General features: G+C 38.8%; 5 non-coding genes across 5 annotated transcripts; all 5 read left to right on the forward strand.

The window, feature by feature from the left end:
• The first annotated feature begins 7645 nt into the window (after positions 1-7645).
• On the forward strand, positions 7646-7764 carry LOC141294095 (5S ribosomal RNA). The gene has a single exon (XR_012340873.1). It is a non-coding gene; the product is annotated as a 5S ribosomal RNA (ribosomal RNA).
• An 84-nt stretch (positions 7765-7848) lies between these two features.
• Positions 7849-7967, forward strand: LOC141314961 (5S ribosomal RNA). The gene has a single exon (XR_012350510.1). It is a non-coding gene; the product is annotated as a 5S ribosomal RNA (ribosomal RNA).
• A 3318-nt stretch (positions 7968-11285) lies between these two features.
• Positions 11286-11404, forward strand: LOC141318872 (5S ribosomal RNA). The gene has a single exon (XR_012353162.1). It is a non-coding gene; the product is annotated as a 5S ribosomal RNA (ribosomal RNA).
• An 801-nt stretch (positions 11405-12205) lies between these two features.
• LOC141311675 (5S ribosomal RNA) lies at positions 12206-12324 on the forward strand. The gene has a single exon (XR_012349140.1). It is a non-coding gene; the product is annotated as a 5S ribosomal RNA (ribosomal RNA).
• Positions 12325-12408: 84 nt separating this feature from the next.
• Positions 12409-12527, forward strand: LOC141294151 (5S ribosomal RNA). The gene has a single exon (XR_012340884.1). It is a non-coding gene; the product is annotated as a 5S ribosomal RNA (ribosomal RNA).
• The last annotated feature ends 735 nt before the right edge of the window (positions 12528-13262 follow it).

Below are 13262 nucleotides of genomic sequence, written 5' to 3' on the forward strand. Positions count from 1 at the left end.
ATCTCAGGCCTTCAGGTGTGGTCTTTTTCATCATCTCCAATTCACTCTCTTTAATTTTCCTTTCCAAATTAGCCAGGTCTCTATTATTACATTTTTTAGAGTAAGAAGCATACTGAATAATAAATCCCCTTAACACTGCCTTCAAAGCTTCCCAAGCAATTCCTGCAGAGGGCGCAGTTGCCAAATTTGTCTCTTCGTAAATTTTGATTTGAGTTTTTAATGCCTCCTTAAACTCTGGTTTTTGCAAAAGTGAAGAATTAAATCTCCATCTGTAACAGCGTTGACTAACCTGACGTGGGCTAATTTCCATACTAACCCAAGCATGATCTGATATTATAATGGTGCCAATAGAACAAGTAGAACAAGAAACGAGAGACTTTGTTACCAAAAAATAATCAATTCTAGAATATAGCTTATGTGGAGCAGAATAGAATGTATACTCTCTTCCATCTGGATTCAGAATCCTCCAAATATCTACTAACCCAAAGGTTTTACAGATATTTTGTAATTTCACATAAGCCTTGGGCATTTTACTCTTTGATAAATGGCTCCGATCAAGCACTGGATCAAGCACCAGATTCAAATCCCCACCTAAAATAATGTCACACTGCCCATTTGCAAGTAACATGCCCTCTAAATTAACAAAAAAAGTATAATCATCGATATTTGGTGCATAAACATTGGCAAATAATATGTTCTGCCCATGCACCTCTGCCAGTATAATAAGAATTCTCCCTTCTTTGTCTTTAATTTGCTTTATACATTTAAATTGTAACTGCTTATTAACCAATGTAATCACCCCCCTACTATTACTTGTACCCTCATTATAAAATACCTTCCCGACCCAACCCCCCAGTAACTTCTCTGCTTCCTTCTGTAAGAGATGAGTTTCTTGAAGAAACACTACATCATATTTCTCCACCCTTAGTTTTGACATAACCTTCTTTCTTTTAATTGGATGTCCTAACCCCTTTACATTCCATGTGGTGAGACGCAGTACTCTAGATAGATGCACTACTAGCTTTCAAATAATATATATAAAAAGTAGCAATTATAATCGTACATGCACAAACTTGCGACTGACATCCCAACCCCAATTTTAACGAAATGAACTGCGCTTGAACAAGAACAGAGCGCAAAATTGTCAAGTCATTATAAAGAAATGTCCTTTCAACAACAAAAACTTGACGGTCCATGACTCGCGTGCAGGTGAAAGGCCCACCAGTTTCCCACCATCGCCGCAAAATGATCAATCTCCGGTCCAAATGTATGACCTCAGAACAAAATACCCTTTATAAAGGTTCAAAACATATTAATGAAATCAAGACTACTATATAACATCAGATATCACATTAAGGATCAGTCCCGTTACTGTCCCATTTCAGTGATATACTTCAAGGCTTCTTTTGGGCAAACGAAGCGTTTATATCCCTCGCTAGTCTCGATCCTTAGGGTCGCTGGATACATCATCGCAAATTTCACCCCTCGAGCATGAAGGGCTCTTCGGCATTCTCTGAACTTCTCTCGCTTATGTTGTGTCGCTCTTGCAAAGTCCGGGAAAATCAGTATCCGATTCCCCTCGTACTGGATCTCCCCCTTCTCCCGCGCAGCACGCAAAACCGCATCACGATCCCCTGATCTCAGAAATCTCACCAGTATAGGTCTAGGTCTGTCCTCAGGATTGGGTCTTGGGCCGAAAACTCTGTGAGCTCGTTCTATTTCCGTGTGCCGTCCCGATGTGTCAAAAACTGAAGAGATCAGATCCCCCATGTACTTCATCATATTTCCGCCTTCCTTTCCCTCCGAAACCCCTATAAAGCGGAGATTATTTCGTCGATTTCGATTCTCCATATCCTCTACTTTGTCTTGTAACTGATCAAGTTCACATTTGCTTGCAGGCGGATTCCTTTGCCACTCTTTCTCCGTTTCCTCAAGAAACTCCACACGTTTTTCGACATCATCGATTCGCGCAATCAACGCGGATAATTTGTTCTCCACAGACGTTGTAGTTCGGCGAATATCCTCGATGCCTCCCATATCATCTGAGATTTTCTTCAACATAGTGTAAATGTTGGATATGTCTTGTGACATTTCATTCTCTGAACCCAGCTGCGGGGCGACAGTCTCGCCATCCGGAGGAAGCTCACAAACTTGCGATCTCAAATGCCTCTTAATATCTCCTAAATTCGTGCTTTTCGACTGCTTCGACATTTTACTGAATCGGTAACAATCAGGATGCAAATAACTATTAGAGTTGACCGTATAATAATAACTTATCAGGATAATTGTATTAAAGCGGCACGGAGCTCCACTTTAAGCAGCCATCTAGCCTCCAAGCGTCACGTGACTTTAGAAGACCCTTTTTAAACAAATTGTTTCAAACTATCCTGTAATTGAACACAAACAGCATGATTCAGGTACAGAAAACAAGAAGAAGAAGGCATGGATTTCCATATTGAATGAATTCAACTCAAATGAAATAGTAACCAAACGGACACTCCAACAAGTTCAGGTAAGATTTATTGTTGCCCCATTCTTACAAATCAGTCAATTATAAATGTTTTCATTAATGAAATGTAAAAAAATATATATATATATTATATAGAGCTCCTACTTAAGAGTATATATTATCTTGTAAAGGTCCTGTGGAAAAACATAAAAATAAACATGAAAATAACAACTTTTTTTTGTTTGTTTTCGGCCTTGGTTTCCTCTTTTTCAGTGTTCGGTTTCGGCCAAGAATTTCCATTTCGGTGCATCCCTATTAGAAATAGTAATGTTTCCAAACTTTAGACCTGTGCTGTATGTCTAATACTGCACCGCCTGTCTATACAATATAATACCAACCTTCCTTTGCAGTTTCTTCAACTAATACTGCCTTCGCTCTTCTCCTTTGTGCTCATTTTATCTTCTTGATATTTGTGAAATGGCTGTAGCACTCCCCGTGGTAGCCAGTGTTAGCTGGTTTGACTAACTGGTTTGTAGGTTCATGGCTTTGAAACTTGTATGCCTGTACTGCCTCTTCTGCAATGATACCTTCTCTGCCCTCAAGGTCTTTCCACAGAAACACTGATTTAATAAATTTCTACCAACTTATGTCTGTGAAGGGAATGGTGGGTCCACCACTTCCCTCAAATATATGCATACAGCACTTCATGTTTGGCCATTTCTTCCGAGTAAACATGGGCGGGAAAAAGAGTATTGTCTGTCTCGTCTGTTTCCAAGCAACACCATTGTCAAATGTGTTAAATCAGAAGGGTGTATTTATTAAAGATTACAAAGAAATGACGGGACCTCGTATGACAAAAGGTGATTACATAAAATAAAAACAGTACAAATGATAATGTTAAATGGATACTGAATATGTAGCAAAATTAGGTAAAATAGTTCTTATCTCAAAAAGCAGAATCTTAAATCCTGGGCGCGAAGCGCGCCAGTGTGTTCACAAACACGTCACCAACACCGACACTTTCCATGCACGCTATTGGATGAAGGCATCAAATACGTCATGCAGGTCGGACCCCGCACGTAGTTGCTTGCTCTATTCGCCGGGAAAATAACCTTGGGAAAGTTACCGATATTATAGTAATGGACAAAGTGTGTGAGTGGCAAAATTTTTTATTTATTTTGTTGAAAAGCGTAGCGGTTACATATAAGAAACTGCACAGACCATTTGAAAACACGAAATCTCCACTCGGCCCACCGTCTACATCTTTTAAAATGTCTTTCAATGGGACATGACTGTTCACATCTCTGTACTGTTCCCTTACAGACTTGCAGTTAAGAAGAGATTCAATTGTTTGTTTAACCGGTATGTACTGTGCAAAACACTCTTTTCCTGCTTCATTCTGTCCTAGACGAATAGGCACCGGCGCAACATAATGGAAATTGTTCTTGAAAAATGATTTTCTTCGCTGATCTGATCTTAAGGTATGACTGTTACACAACAAAAAGATCTTCAGCTTTAAGATCATCAAGAACCATCTTTATCATTGCCTCTGGAACATCAAGTGAAATTAACTTTTCTTGAAGTTTGAAAAGCATATGAGACAGGTTGATTTCATGGACTGACTGAATATCTTCAATGACAGTCTGAATTACTGAGGCTGGAAGCAATAGTTTTGCTTGCAGTTTCAAATAGAACAGAGCAAGATTCCTTAAAAACAATGTCTCATCAACATTTTCAGGACTTACATCTGGTTCCTGACAGTTCTCACCTTCATCAGTCTGTGTATCAGACTGAAAATGATCCTCCTGAATCTGGGAGCAGCTGGCTTTCAGGTGTCGTGATTGATTGTCTTGTGTCTTCTTTATGTTTTCTAGACAAATGAGAGGTAAATGTTGATATAACAGCAAACTTTTTACCACACTGCATAAAAGGGTATGTGACTCTTTGACCCTCTTTAATGTGCATTTTGATATGAGAAATGAAGTCAGCTAAACTAGAACTTTTGGCACCACACAAATCAACATGACATTCCAATGAATGTGAAGTGCACATTGTGGTTTCTGACTTATATCCTTTGACAGAACAGACATACTGAGACATTCAAGCTGGCTGATGTAGGTTAAATTTGCTGACTGGGCATTTGGGGCGCTATTAATTATCTGCACGTTTGTTAAAAACAACAACCACCCACACACACATTTCTACGTGTTGCTGTTAGCTGCAAAAAAATGGCACAATCAAAAAATCTAAAGAGAAAAGTTAGCAGTGAAAACAGGATCTTTCATGATGAATGGACAGAGAACTATGCATTCATCCTGCCCAGTTTTATTAATACAAAGCCCACCTGCCTGATCTGTAACGAAGTTGTCTCGGTATGCAAAGAATACAATATTAGACGGCACCGCGAAACCAAGCATGCTAACTTCAAGGTTGCGTTCCCTCAGAAGACAGGCACGAAAGCGCAAGATCGAAGTCATATAAAGGGCTAAATAACACGCACGCTGTTTGAAACTCGTGCTACTCACATTTCTGTCCCTACGTATATACCTATATTTAATTAGGGGTGGGAATCTTCAGGCACTTCATGATCCGATCCGATTCCGATTCTGGGAGTCACGATACGATTCCAAAACGATTATTGATCTACATTTTTTCCCCAATTAATTCTTCTGCTGTGCAAATACAACTTTACAATTTTAAAAACATATAAAATTGCAGTTTCTATGCTTTTCGTTTATAGTTGGAATCTCTGTAAAAGTAGGTGTCAATCTTCACTGATTTCAAGATTCAATTTAATTACTGTTTTCATTAACAACTAAATATCACGATGCTCACATTCTCAGTTTTCAATACATGGCTACATTTTCATATATGTTTTATATCAAATTATTTTGTGCCAATTTTACTTTATTTTTTAAATTATAAAAGCAAGGTACTTTTTAAAACAATTACTTATTTAAAATAAGTGTTCTTCAGGTATCCGAAAGTTTACAGACAATAGTTTTTCTTTTTTCCTCAGCATTACTGCCGTTTTATTATTACTGATGAGATCATAGATAGGGAGCATTAACAGGCTGCATTCAAACTAATGCACAGCAGTGGCTAGTGGTGACACTTTTTTTTACCAGGTATGCTAAGTTCTAAAACCACCAGTAATACCAAAAATAATAATATCTTTAGATTATTTAGACACCAATAAAATCAGAGACGAAATCATATTTTAATATTTCCTCTTTTTCCTGTTTATTATTATTTAAAAAAATTATATACATTTTATATAGGCTTTTTTTCTGTGAACTTTCAAATTTTGAATTGTTGAGAAATTATGAAAATATACATATCAGTGGCGGCTACTGGTCTGTCAAATAGGGGAAGCTCATTTTCGGTCTACATCATAAAATTGTCTATTTATTTAAAAGTAAATTCTGCCCTACGTTCCTTTTCAAGAAAATGGTCTGTGACCCTGTCGTACCAACTAGGCGTCTTTTCCAGTGACTTTTCGTGTGCAGTTTCATATGAATGAATGATCTAAAAAAAATATTAAACTCTGTAAAAGTGAAACAAGGAATGTGGTGTATAATTGTGTGAAATGTATGATGAAAATCAAGCAATTTCGCCAAGCAAATATAAAGAAATAGGTTGCAGCAGTTTTTATTTTGACTGAACTTGAGAAATCCACGATGGGACTGAGCGGCCGCAGAGAGCGCGAACGAATAGCTTCAGCGATTCCTTATAGGACAAAATCGCTGTCAGTCAAAAGGACATGCAATCTTTCGACAGACCCTCCAATCATCACGCAGAAGCTCAGCGTCCAGGCCAGCCCACTCCTCATTCACCCCCAGAGACGCTGAGCGTCCGTGGGCGGGACATAATCGCAGCGTTTATCCAATGACCGTCTAGTTTCAAAGCACTGAAAAAAAACGTTCAAAGCAGCCCCATTGAAGTCAATGGACGCTGGGCTTCAATGGGGAAATGCACTGTGACGCTACGGGAATGTATGAGAAGAAAATCAAGTCAGCCGACCTGCTATATCTAACTGATTCTGAACGAATTCGTCTTTGAGATGAACGTTTTCTAACGCATTTTTACTCAATAAAATGTTAATACAATAGTACGTAATTTGACCATTAATTTTGTGACATTATAGGGGAAGCTGAGCTTCCCTTGCAGTCTTAAAGAAATCGCCACTGATACATATATATAATATACAAAAATACAATACATTTTGCCTTAGCAGCTTATATGGACGGAACGCCACTGATGCACGATCTATTTCAATATATCAGATGTTTTGTCCTGCTCTGAAAACATAACTGACTGTATGTACAGTTTCGTTTAAAACTATTCCAAAATGCAAGTGCATTTAACCGCATCCGCATTCGAGCTTTAGGACGAACAAACACAAAGCGCACGTGAGTCTGTCAGTGCACGAGTTTCGTCCAGAACTGCATTCCAGACGGCATAAATGAACGCATATCTAAAGTAAAACACAGCGGATGGAAGCACACTGTCAAGAAATGCGCACGTGTCTCACAGTGCAAATTCTGTGCAATGACGCCTGCCGCGTCTCTAGCGCGCACCTTGTGTTTTAGAGACTATTGATATTTCAGCAGAATCAGGACCAGATGCTGTCCGCTGACGTCATTTGTTTTTGCATGTTGAGCGTTCACTTTGCACCTCGCTGATGCGCTTATTCACCCTCGTATCCAGATATAACAAATAAGAATTTAGATCGATTGAAGTGTTTCTGTTCTAAAAAAATGTGGTTTTCAAATAAAGAGCTTTTTTGAGACTGTCAGTCCGATTTTTAATAAAGTATAAAAAAAAAATTTCATTCTCTAGTTCAAACAATCTCACGGGCCAGATATTTTTGCTCACGGGCCACATGTGGCCCGGGGGCCGCTAATTGCCGACCTATGTAAAGTCTTTTATGTGAACCTTGTAAATAAACCAAATCTATTTAAACCAATCTTCTTTTAGTTCTCATTCTTTTAACCACTAGTCATCTCTCACAGTTAAATCTGACCCCATTTTAGTCTTGTAACTCGGCTGATAAGGCCGATTGTTACACTTGGATGGGAGACCGCCTGGGAATACCAGGTGCTGTAAGCTTTTGCCTTTTCTTCACTATATATATAATATGCTGGCTTTTACGGAGGCTGATCTTTAAATAGCCCACTTTTTGGAGCAGCCCTCGCTTACGGCCATACCGCGCTGAGAGCGCCCGATCTCGTCGGATCTCGGAAGCTAAGCAGCGTCGGGCCTGGTTAGTACTTGGATGGGAGACCGCCTGGGAATACCAGGTGCTGTAAGCTTTTGCCTTTTCTTCACTATTTATATAATATGCTGGCTTTTACGGAGGCTGATCTTTAAATAGCCCACTTTTTGGAGCATCCCTCGCTTACGGCCAAACCGCGCTGAGAGCGCCTGATCTCGTCTGATCTCGGAAGCTAAGCAGCGTCGGGCCTGGTTAGTACTTGGATGGGAGACCGCCTGGGAATACCAGGTGCTGTAAGCTTTGGCTTTTCTTCACTATTTATATAATATGCTGGCTTTTACGGAGGCTGATCTTTAAATAGCCCACTTTTTGGAGCAGCCCTCGCTTACGGCCATACCGCCACCTGAGGCGCTAGAGAGCAACAGGAAGTGGTTGGCAGCAGTTTGGAGAGGAAGGCTCTCCTCCATTTTGTTTATTTTTCTTTTGTTTTTTTTTGTTTTTTTACTTCAAGTTAGTTTTTTGTGCTTTTTGATAGTTTTAAACCACCCAACAGCAGCATCTCTGCTGGCTGGAGGGTGGTTAACCTTTTTTTGCTTTTTTGCTTAAAAATGGACGGATTAATGGATAATGACACAGGACCGGCTGGAGGAACACGAATGGTAAATGACACTGGACTGGACGGAGAGACATGCATGGCAAACAACACTGGACTGGACTATCAACAACGAGCAAGATACAGGAAAAAACAAGATGCAAGAGACAACCCAAGTGGAAAGAAATATTTGAAGGAGGCAACAGTGATTGTGAATGTGGAACACGTAAATGAGGTGAGAGCTGTGGATATTATTAAAGCAGTGACGGACAAGTGTGGAAATGGAAAAATTCTGGCGTTAAGGCCAAGACAAGGAAAAGAGTTTGAATTAACAATGGAAAAGGAGGAATCGTGTGAGGATTTAATCGATGGACTGACAATTAAAGGGGTGAACTGTGAGATTAAAAAACTGCAAAATAGAGAATACGTTGTTTCCTTCATGCACCTGCCCGTCTACCTGGATGACACTGAAATTATTGGAAAATTGGAGGGATGGGGAGTTAAACCCCTTTCAAAAATTAAAAGAAGATGCTACCCGGGCACTGAAATCGAGGATGGAACAAGGTTCCTAAAAGTAAGGTTCCCCAAAGAAGTAGCATCATTGCCTTACAGCACGAGGCTGGAAACGGCAGAAGGGTTGCAGTATTTTAGGGTGATGCACAGCCACCAGGTGAAGACCTGTAGACTGTGCATGAGCCCAGACCACCTGCTAAAAGAGTGCCCTGAGTTTACATGCTACAAGTGCGATGAAAGGGGACATTTCGCAAGAGACTGTAATGCAGTCAGGTGCCCGGAGTGTCAGCAAATTTTAAATAAGTGTGAGTGTTGGATGGAGGAAGAGGAAGGAGGCACGGAAAGTCAGGTGGACGGACAGGTGCGTGAAGGAAACAACGAGGAGGAAGGAGAAACTGGCGAAACACAAGAGGAAGGATTACAACAAAAAGAAACAGAAGGAGCAACAGACAACCGAGAGGAAGGAGAAGAAGAAAATGGGAACGATGAACTTAAGGAACATACAACACAACAAGACACCCACTGGACAGAAATGGAAACATTGGACACTTCTAAAAGTTTTCTGGACGACGTAGAGAGAGATGGACAAAGAATGGGAAATCAAAACAAAGAAACAGACAATGGAGAGCAAGCAAAGATGGACAACATGGGAAAAGACAGAGAGGGGAGAGGACTAATTAGAAGGAGAGCCTTAAAGGTAAAACCAAATGTGGGAAATGCAAGAAAAAAAATCATGACAAGTGTAAACAGATATGAAGTGTTAAGTGGGTTGGAGGGAGAAGATGGAGTATAATGTTTTCTAGGTATTTGTTTTTATTTCTTTTAATGGTTTTAAGTTGTGTTACTTTTAATGCAAGGGGATTGATGGACATGGGAAAATTTGAAAGACTGAAAGAAAAATGCAAAGGAAAACATGTTATCGCTTTGCAAGAAACAAACTGGAAAGAGAGTGTGATGATAGACTATAAAAAGAAATGGGAAGGAGATATTTTATACAACAATGGGGATGGAAGGCTTGGAAGAGGTGTAGCGTTTTTAATGAGAAAAGATGTGTTTAATGCAAGCAAAGTAGTGTATAAAGATAAGATAGGGAAATGTATGGTGGTAGAAGTAAATTATGAAGGACGTGGAATTATTTTAGCGAATGTACATGCACCAACAGAGGAGAAAGAAAAGAAAGTTTTTTTTAATGTTTTAAGGAGCATTATAAAGAAATATAAAGAAACAATTATGATGGGGGATTTTAATACTGTTTTTAGCAAACAGGATATGGCGGAGGGAATGGTTTTTAAATCGGACACAGGGAGAAAAGATTTAAACGAATTGATGAGAGAAAATAATTTAATAGATGTGTGGAGAGAAAGGAACGAAAAGAAAAAAGAATTCTCAAGAAGACAAATAGTGGGGAGTTTTGTATGCCAAACTAGAATTGACTTTGTTTTATGCACGAGAAATGTGGAGAATTTTATTGAAAAGATTAAATATGAAGAAACCAGTTTTAGCGATCACAAGATTTTATCCTTTAGTTTGGACTGGAGGAAAATGCAAAGAGGGCCGGGAGTATGGATTTTAAATACACAGATTTTAAAGAATGAAGATTATGTTTCAAAGGTTAAAGAAATTATAGAAAAAGAAAAGGAAAATGGAATGTTTGAAGAGGATAGGAGATTATGGTGGGAGAACGTGAAGTTTTTAATCAAAAAATTTTCGATCAAATATTGTAGTTTAAAACAGAAATGCAAAAGATACGAAGAAAATAGAATGAAAGAAAGTTTAGAAATGGAATTGAATAAAGAAAATAAAGACATACAAAAGATAAAGGAAATAGAGGGAAAACTGAAAGAAATAGAAGAAAAACAATATGAGGGGGCAAGGCTAAGAAGCAAAGCAAAATATGTGGTGGAAGGAGAAAAATGCACAAAGTTCTTTTTTGACTTGGAAAAAAAGAGAGGGAAAGCTGAAACGATAAAAGAAATAAGAGGGAAAAACGGAGAACTTGTAGAAGAGAATAAAAAGATATTGGAGGAAATAAGGAATTTTTATGAGGATCTGTTTAGTGCAAGGGGGGTGGAAGAGGAGAAAAAAAAGGAACTATTGAGTCAGATAAAAGCAAAAGTAAGTGAGGAAGATAAAAAAGAATGTGACCAAGAAATTAGAGAAGAGGAGATTGAAATAGCAATAAATCAACTGAATAAAAAGAAAAGTCCAGGAATAGATGGTTTGGGAACTGAATTTTATGTCTGTTTTAAAGAGGTTTTAATAAAGATTTTAAATGAGGTTTTTAAAGAAATTTTTGAAAAGGAAGAAATTAATGAAAGAACAAGGATGGGGTTAATGAAACTGATATATAAAAGGAAAGGAGAAAAAGTAGATTTAAAAAACTACAGACCAATCACAATGTTGAATACGGATCTTAAAATTTTAGCGAAGGTTTTAGCAAACAGACTTTTAGCAAATATGCTGGCTTTTACGGAGGCTGATCTTTAAATAGCCCACATTTTGGAGCAGCCCTCGCTTACGGCCATACCGCGCTGAGAGCGCCCGATCTCGTCTGATCTCGGAAGCTAAGCAGCGTCGGGCCTGGTTAGTACTTGGATAGGAGAACGCCTGGGAATACCAGGTGCTGTAAGCTTTTGCCTTTTCTTCACTATTTATATAATATGCTGGCTTTTAGAAAGACGTGTTTTACCGCTCTATTTATTACAATCATTTAAATGTATTATAGAGTTTTAAGTGTTTTACATGTTTTTTAGGCCATTTTATTACTCTTAACATTTTAAGTGTATGTGTCTTTAATAAATGGATGGTTGGCCTGTCATGTGACTAGACACATGACAGGAAGCAGGAAGTACAACTGTATAAGAGAGCAGCATGACAAACAAAGGACAGTCACCAAACTGTTGGATTGAGGAGTTGCTAATTTTAGAGCTCAACTTTCCATTCACCACCTGCAAACTTTGGATTACACTTTCTGTGGATTGTATATACACTGGTGGACACTCACATTGGACTTATCAACACACTGGGCTTCTTGGACTGTTTTTAGGGTATGGACAAATGAACTGTATTCTTTTAACAGAGTTTACCTGTTTTTAGGGTATGGACAAATGAACTGTATTCTTTTAACAGAGTTGACCTAGTTTTATCGTGTTGTTTTAAAGTCTTTTATGTGAACCTTGTAAATACAACAAATCTATTTAAACCAATTTTCTTTTATGTCTCATTCTTTTAACCACTAGTCATCTCTCACAGTTAAATCTGACCCAATTTTAGTCTTGTAACTCGGCTGATAAGGCCGATTGTTACATTTGGATGGGAGACCGCCTGGGAATACCAGGTGCTGTAAGCTTTTGCCTTTTCTTCACTATTTATATAATATGCTGGCTTTTACGGAGGCTGATCTTTAAATAGCCCACTTTTTGGAGCAGCCCTCACTTACGGCCATACCGCGCTGAGAGCGCCCGATCTCGTCTGATCTCGGAAGCTAAGCAGCGTCGGGCCTGGTTAGTACTTGGTTGGGAGACCGCCTGGGAATACCAGGTGCTGTAAGCTTTTGCCTTTTCTTCACTATTTATATAAGATGCTGGCTTTTACGGAGGCTGATCTTTAAATAGCCCACTTTTTGGAGCAGCCCTCGCTTACGGCCATACCGCGCTGAGAGTGCCCGATCTCGTCTGATCTCGGAAGCTAAGCAGCGTCGGGCCTGGTTAGTACTTGGATGGGAGACCGCCTGGGAATACCAGGTGCTGTAAGCTTTTGCCTTTTCTTCACTATTTATATAATATGCTAGCTTTTGGAAAGACGTGTTTTACCGCTCTATTTATTACAATCATTTAAATGTATTATAGAGTTTTAAGTATTTTACATGTTTTTTAGGCCATTTTATTACTCTTAACATTTTAAGTGTGTGTGTCTTTAATAAATGGATGGTTGGCCTGCCATGTGACTAGACACATGACAGGAAGCAGGAAGTACAGCTGTATAAGAGAGCAGCGTGACAAACAAAGGACAGTCACCAAACTGTTGGATTGAGGAGTTGCCAATTTTAGAGCTCACCTTTCCATTCACCACCTGCAAACTTTGAATTACACTTTCTGTGGATTGTATATACACTGGTGGACACTCACATTGGACTTATCAACACACTGGGAGTCTTGGACTGTTTTTAGGGTATGGACAAATGAACTGTATTCTTTTAACAGCGTTTACCTAGTTTTATCGTGTTGTTTTAAAGTCTTTTATGTGAACCTTGTAAATTGTGGTACTTTTCAGTTTGAATATGTTTTATATATTTTCCATTTTGCATAAGAAGGCTTAAATAATTAAACTATAGAGTGCTAATTACTGTGAAACTGTCTGAAAGGGTTAAACAAAATATTATGTGTAGAGAAATGTTGCAGACTGCTGAGAATAGAGCTTCCTGTGCCTGCATAAGATAAGAACAGATACTTTCGAAAGTCTAACAGGATGCATGAGCTGTGTGTGTGTGT

This window comes from Garra rufa, chromosome 1, assembly GCF_049309525.1.
Source record: "Garra rufa chromosome 1, GarRuf1.0, whole genome shotgun sequence".
In the NCBI taxonomy this organism is placed as follows: domain Eukaryota; kingdom Metazoa; phylum Chordata; class Actinopteri; order Cypriniformes; family Cyprinidae; genus Garra; species Garra rufa.